Here is a 7,500-nt window from a genome sequence, read left to right as displayed (position 1 = left end):
TAGTGTGTGAGGGCGGCTGTAGGTGGGCAGTGTGTAGTGTGTGAGGGCGGCTGTAGGTGGGCAGTGTGTGGTGTGTGAGGGCAGCTGTAGGTGGGCAGTGTGTGGTGTGTGAGGGCGGCTGTAGGTGGGTAGTGTGTGAGGGCGGCTGTAGGTGGGCAGTGTGTGGTGTGTGAGGGCAGCTGTAGGTGGGCAGTGTGTGGTGTGTGAGGGCGGCTGTAGGTTGGTATTGTGTGAGGGTGGCTGTAGGTGGGTAGTGGGTAGTGTGTGAGGGCGGCTGTAGGTGGGCACTGTGTGAGGGCGGCTGTAGGTGTGTAGTGTGTGAGGGCGGCTGTAGGTGGGCACTGTGTGAGGGCGGCTGTAGGTGTGTAGTGTGTGAGGGCGGCTGTAGGTGTGTAGTGTGTGAGGGCGGCTGTAGGTGGGTAGTGTGTGAGGGCGGCTGTAGGTGGGCAGTGTGTGGTGTGTGAGGGCAGCTGTAGGTGGGCAGTGTGTGGTGTGTGAGGGCGGCTGTAGGTTGGTATTGTGTGAGGGTGGCTGTAGGTGGGCAGTGTGTGGTGTGTGAGGGCGGCTGTAGGTGTGTAGTGTGTGAGGGCGGCTGTAGGTGTGTAGTGTGTGAGGGCGGCTGTAGGTTGGTAGTGTGTGAGGGTGGCTGTAGGTGGGCAGTGTGTGAGGGCGGTGTAGTGTGTTTCGGAAGACTTCATTATTTCCGTCTGTGACGAGTTTGAGTTCCACCCCACAGCGCGACGCTGCAGCTCCCCCTGGTGGCAGCACCGCACGAGTGCGCCTCTTGTTGGACTGCCGTGACGAGGCGTCTCCCTGCTCGGCATCTGGGTCAGAGCTGAAAACCCTGCGCAGACGAGTAACGCCTTCCCCCCAGAGCGGGAGAGAGAGCAGGAGAGAGAGGGAGGGGGGTTTGATTATTCACGTATTTTGCATAGTACCCAGGGAGGGGAGAGAAAGGGCATTTGATTATTCAGGCCGGCTTTCGTCAGGTACATCTGAGCACATTGTCTGTTAGTTGAGCTTAATGATTCCCGAAGAAGTCCAGATTAAGCTCCCTGCTTAAAGACGCCACAGTATTTGAACCTGCAGGCTTTTGTAGGGAGGGTTTAAGGGACAGAGTGCTGGATGTTGGTGTTTTTGGAGGTGTTGGGGTGGGTATCGGTGTGCTGCTGGCCAGTAGCAGGAGACGAGAATGCTCGGTTTTTAGGCTGTTATTCACTTTCCCTTTGTCTCTGAGAGGCTCCCTCAGAACTGGCTGTTCTTAAACGACCATTTGGGACTGTGAGGTCTAGAATGACCATTCAGGATCCATCGGATAAAAAAAAGAGAAATTAAAATTAAGAACCAAACAGTTCAAACCGGCATTTCAGGGACGAGAAGCCTAAATCACACATTCAGGACAGACCCGTATGGAGACCCCCCCACAGAAGGTTTCAGGACTAAGTGTTCAGAACAGAGAAGTCTATGACAACCGTTACAAAACAACCATTCTGACAAAAGACACTTAAAGCTGCAGAGATTTCCCATTCTCCATTTTACACAAAGCTGATAAACAGAAAAACATTGTGTGGGAATACCTTCTGTACAGCAGGTAGATGATTATTATTATTAAACTGATTACTTCTGAGTCACTGAGCCCTTCCCCCGGCTCGCTGGTCATTGGTTCTGAGCGTTTGAGATGGTTAGGATCTGTCAGTCAGGCTGAAGGAGGAAGACACTCACAGAGCCAGCTGAGACCCCTGTGATCTCCGCAGGAAGCCCTGCCGCTAAATTGCAGTGAACGCCCGCGCGCGTCCCGGGAACGGGCTGCGTAATGGCGGTGACATTTCGGTCTGCCCCCCCCCCCCCCCTGCCCCCCCCCCCCGGGCGGGCCTCTGCGGGGCGCTGCTAATGGGATGGCTCCATGTGGGGTCACCCAGCAACCTTCAGCTAGACGCGTGCTCTGTCCATCGTCTGAGTGTCTGTGTTTCTGTCCATCGTCTCTGCTTCTGCTGAGTCTCTGCTTCTGAAGCATGTTTCAGTGTCTTTGTTTCTGTGCTGCATCTGAATTTTCAGTCTCTGTTTCTGTGATGTATCTGAGGTCTGAGTCTCTGTGTGTTTCTGAACTGTGACTGAGGTTCGAGTCTCTGTGTGTTTCTGAACTGTGACTGAGGGTTGAGTCCCAGTGCTTAAGTGAGGCTTGTGTCTTTCTAAGAACTAAAACCGAGTCCTTTCTGATAACTGCTCTTAGCAGCTGTTTGTGATGCAGCTATTTGGAAGTCGCTCTGGGTAAAAGCGGCTGCTAAATGACGTAATGTAATGTGTGTGTGAGTGTGTGAGTGTGTGAGTGTGTGTGTGAGCGTGTGAGCGTGTGAGCGCGCGTGTGTGCGTGTGTGTGCATGTGTTTGTGTGTGTGAGTGTGTGTGTGTGTGTGTGAGTGTGTGTGAGTGTGTGTGTTTGTGTTTGCCAGCACTTGGCAGGGATCAGGAGTTATTTCCCAGGGTTCCTTCATTTGCTTTCTCCATCGCACGCAGCTAACCACACCTGCATTCCACATGCCACGCATCCGGGGTTTCTGCCTGGGGTGACGTCCATTGAAACGTCTCCCCTGCTTGCGGTCACAGCAACAATCGGGATTAAAACCAGCGACCCTCTGGTGCAAAGTCCAATGCCCTAACCGCTGCCCCACACAGCTGAGCTCCAGTGTGTCTGCGCAATAACACAGGGATTCCCTGAGGAGGCGTAAATGAGGGCCGGGACCCACGGCGTTCTGGCCGGGCTCTGAACCCAGGGCTGGTGCTGATGCAGGCTGTTCCTGCTGTCCCCAGGACCTCAGGGACTCCTGGGCTTTAACGCGCGGTCCTCGCGGTGACCGATCGCCACGGTGATGGTGACACTACAGAGAACCTCACTTCCCCCACACTGCGCTCTGAAGGAGACCCAATCATGCGCAGTCAGAACCTCACGTCCCCCACACTGCGCTCTGAAGGAGACCCAATCATGCGCACGCGCAGTCAGAACCTCACTTCCCCCACACTGCGCTCTGAAGGAGACCCAATCATGCGCAGTCAGAACCTCACTTCCCCCACACTGCGCTCTGAAGGAGACCCAATCATGCGCAGTCAGAACCTCACTTCCCCCACACTGCGCTCTGAAGGAGACCCAATCATGCGCATGCGCAGTCAGAACCTCACGTCCCCCACACTGCGCTCTGAAGGAGACCCAATCATGCGCAGTCAGAACCTCACTTCCCCCACACTGCGCTCTGAAGGAGACCCAATCATGCGCAGTCAGAACCTCACTTCCCCCACACTGCGCTCTGAAGGAGACCCAATCATGCGCAGTCAGAACCTCACTTCCCCCACACTGCGCTCTGAAGGAGACCCAATCATGCGCAGTCAGAACCTCACTTCCCCCACACTGCGCTCTGAAGGAGACCCAATCATGCGCAGTCAGAACCTCACGTCCCCCACACTGCGCTCTGAAGGAGACCCAATCATGCGCAGTCAGAACCTCACTTCCCCCACACTGCGCTCTGAAGGAGACCCAATCATGCGCAGTCAGAACCTCACTTCCCCCACACTGCGCTCTGAAGGAGACCCAATCATGCGCAGTCAGAACCTCACGTCCCCCACACTGCGCTCTGAAGGAGACCCAATCATGCGCAGTCAGAACCTCACTTCCCCCACACTGCGCTCTGAAGGAGACCCAATCATGCGCAGTCAGAACCTCACGTCCCCCACACTGCGCTCTGAAGGAGACCCAATCATGCGCAGTCAGAACCTCACTTCCCCCACACTGCGCTCTGAAGGAGACCCAATCATGCGCAGTCAGAACCTCACTTCCCCCACACTGCGCTCTGAAGGAGACCCAATCATGCGCAGTCAGAACCTCACGTCCCCCACACTGCGCTCTGAAGGAGACCCAATCATGCGCATGCGCAGTCAGAACCTCACTTCACCCACACTGCGCTCTGAAGGAGACCCAATCATGCGCAGTCAGAACCTCACTTCCCCCACACTGCGCTCTGAAGGAGACCCAATCATGCGCAGTCAGAACCTCACTTCCCCCACACTGCGCTCTGAAGGAGACCCAATCATGCGCAGTCAGAACCTCACTTCCCCCACACTGCGCTCTGAAGGAGACCCAATCATGCGCATGCGCAGTCAGAACCTCACTTCCCCCACACTGCGCTCTGAAGGAGACCCAATCATGCGCAGTCAGAACCTCACTTCACCCACACTGCGCTCTGAAGGAGACCCAATCATGCGCAGTCAGAACCTCACCTCCCCCACACTGCGCTCTGAAGGAGACCCAATCATGCGCATGGCGCAGTCAGAACCTCACGTCCCCCACACTGCGCTCTGAAGGAGACCCAATCATGCGCAGTCAGAACCTCACGTCCCCCACACTGCGCTCTGAAGGAGACCCAGTCATGCGCAGTCAGAACCTCACTTCCCCCACACTGCGCTCTGAAGGAGACCCAATCATGCGCAGTCAGAACCTCACTTCCCCCACACTGCGCTCTGAAGGAGACCCAATCATGCGCATGCGCAGTCAGAACCTCACGTCCCCCACACTGCGCTCTGAAGGAGACCCAATCATGCGCAGTCAGAACCTCACCTCCCCCACATTGCGCTCTGAAGGAGACCCAATCATGCGCAGTCAGAACCTCACCTCCCCCACACTGCGCTCTGAAGGAGACCCAATCATGCGCAGTCAGAACCTCACTTCCCCCACACTGCGCTCTGAAGGAGACCCAATCATGCGCATGCGCAGTCAGAACCTCACGTCCCCCACACTGCGCTCTGAAGGAGACCCAGTCATGCGCAGTCAGAACCTCACTTCCCCCACACTGCGCTCTGAAGGAGACCCAATCATGCGCAGTCAGAACCTCACCTCCCCCACACTGCGCTCTGAAGGAGACCCAATCATGCGCAGTCAGAACCTCACCTCCCCCACACTGCGCTCTGAAGGAGACCCAATCATGCGCATGCGCAGTCAGAACCTCACGTCCCCCACACCGCGCTCTGAAGGAGACCCAATCACGCGCAGTCAGAACCTCACGTCCCCCACACTGCGCTCTGAAGGAGACCCAATCATGCGCATGCGCAGTCAGAACCTCACCTCCCCCACACTGCGCTCTGAAGGAGACCCAATCATGCGCATGCGCAGTCAGAACCTCACGTCCCCCACACCGCGCTCTGAAGGAGACCCAATCACGCGCAGTCAGAACCTCACGTCCCCCACACTGCGCTCTGAAGGAGACCCAATCATGCGCAGTCAGAACCTCACCTCCCCCACACTGCGCTCTGAAGGAGACCCAATCATGCGCAGTCAGAACCTCACCTCCCCCACATTGCGCTCTGAAGGAGACCCAATCATGCGCAGTCAGAACCTCACCTCCCCCACACTGCGCTCTGAAGGAGACCCAATCATGCGCAGTCAGAACCTCACTTCCCCCACACTGCGCTCTGAAGGAGACCCAATCATGCGCAGTCAGAACCTCACTTCCCCCACACTGCGCTCTGAAGGAGACCCAATCATGCGCAGTCAGAACCTCACCTCCCCCACACTGCGCTCTGAAGGAGACCCAATCATGCGCAGTCAGAACCTCACTTCCCCCACACTGCGCTCTGAAGGAGACCCAATCATGCGCATGCGCAGTCAGAACCTCACGTCCCCCACACTGCGCTCTGAAGGAGACCCAATCATGCGCATGCGCAGTCAGAACCTCACCTCCCCCACACTGCGCTCTGAAGGAGACCCAATCATGCGCAGTCAGAACCTCACCTCCCCCACATTGCGCTCTGAAGGAGACCCAATCATGCGCAGTCAGAACCTCACCTCCCCCACACTGCGCTCTGAAGGAGACCCAATCATGCGCAGTCAGAACCTCACTTCCCCCACACTGCGCTCTGAAGGAGACCCAATCATGCGCATGCGCAGTCAGAACCTCACGTCCCCCACACTGCGCTCTGAAGGAGACCCAGTCATGCGCAGTCAGAACCTCACTTCCCCCACACTGCGCTCTGAAGGAGACCCAATCATGCGCAGTCAGAACCTCACCTCCCCCACACTGCGCTCTGAAGGAGACCCAATCATGCGCAGTCAGAACCTCACCTCCCCCACACTGCGCTCTGAAGGAGACCCAATCATGCGCATGCGCAGTCAGAACCTCACGTCCCCCACACCGCGCTCTGAAGGAGACCCAATCACGCGCAGTCAGAACCTCACGTCCCCCACACTGCGCTCTGAAGGAGACCCAATCATGCGCATGCGCAGTCAGAACCTCACCTCCCCCACACTGCGCTCTGAAGGAGACCCAATCATGCGCAGTCAGAACCTCACTTCCCCCACACTGCGCTCTGAAGGAGACCCAATCATGCGCAGTCAGAACCTCACTTCCCCCACACTGCGCTCTGAAGGAGACCCAATCATGCGCAGTCAGAACCTCACCTCCCCCACACTGCGCTCTGAAGGAGACCCAATCATGCGCAGTCAGAACCTCACTTCCCCCACACTGCGCTCTGAAGGAGACCCAATCATGCGCATGCGCAGTCAGAACCTCACGTCCCCCACACTGCGCTCTGAAGGAGACCCAATCATGCGCATGCGCAGTCAGAACCTCACCTCCCCCACACTGCGCTCTGAAGGAGACCCAATCATGCGCAGTCAGAACCTCACCTCCCCCACATTGCGCTCTGAAGGAGACCCAATCATGCGCAGTCAGAACCTCACCACCCCCACACTGCGCTCTGAAGGAGACCCAATCATGCGCAGTCAGAACCTCACTTCCCCCACACTGCGCTCTGAAGGAGACCCAATCATGCGCATGCGCAGTCAGAACCTCACGTCCCCCACACTGCGCTCTGAAGGAGACCCAGTCATGCGCAGTCAGAACCTCACTTCCCCCACACTGCGCTCTGAAGGAGACCCAATCATGCGCAGTCAGAACCTCACCTCCCCCACACTGCGCTCTGAAGGAGACCCAATCATGCGCAGTCAGAACCTCACCTCCCCCACACTGCGCTCTGAAGGAGACCCAATCATGCGCATGCGCAGTCAGAACCTCACGTCCCCCACACCGCGCTCTGAAGGAGACCCAATCACGCGCAGTCAGAACCTCACGTCCCCCACACTGCGCTCTGAAGGAGACCCAATCATGCGCATGCGCAGTCAGAACCTCACGTCCCCCACACCGCGCTCTGAAGGAGACCCAATCACGCGCAGTCAGAACCTCACCTCCCCCACACTGCGCTCTGAAGGAGACCCAATCATGCGCATGCGCAGTCAGAACCTCACGTCCCCCACACTGCGCTCTGAAGGAGACCCAATCATGCGCAGTCAGAACCTCACCTCCCCCACACTGCGCTCTGAAGGAGACCCAATCATGCGCAGTCAGAACCTCACCTCCCCCACACTGCGCTCTGAAGGAGACCCAATCATGCGCATGCGCAGTCAGAACCTCACGTCCCCCACACCGCGCTCTGAAGGAGACCCAATCACGCGCAGTCAGAA

The 7,500-nt window shown here is 57.3% G+C and overlaps 1 protein-coding gene across 8 annotated transcripts in view; it reads left to right on the top strand.

Annotated features, from left to right (window-relative positions):
* Window positions 1–7,500, top strand: part of LOC118778955 (brain-specific angiogenesis inhibitor 1-associated protein 2-like) — an 86,884-nt gene that overhangs the window by 58,259 nt on the left and 21,125 nt on the right. The window lies entirely within an intron of this gene.

Source organism: Megalops cyprinoides, chromosome 1, assembly GCF_013368585.1.
Source record: "Megalops cyprinoides isolate fMegCyp1 chromosome 1, fMegCyp1.pri, whole genome shotgun sequence".
In the NCBI taxonomy this organism is placed as follows: Eukaryota; Metazoa; Chordata; class Actinopteri; order Elopiformes; family Megalopidae; genus Megalops; species Megalops cyprinoides.
The sequence above is the reverse complement of the archived record's forward strand: the minus strand, read 5'-3'. Positions and strand labels throughout refer to the sequence as shown.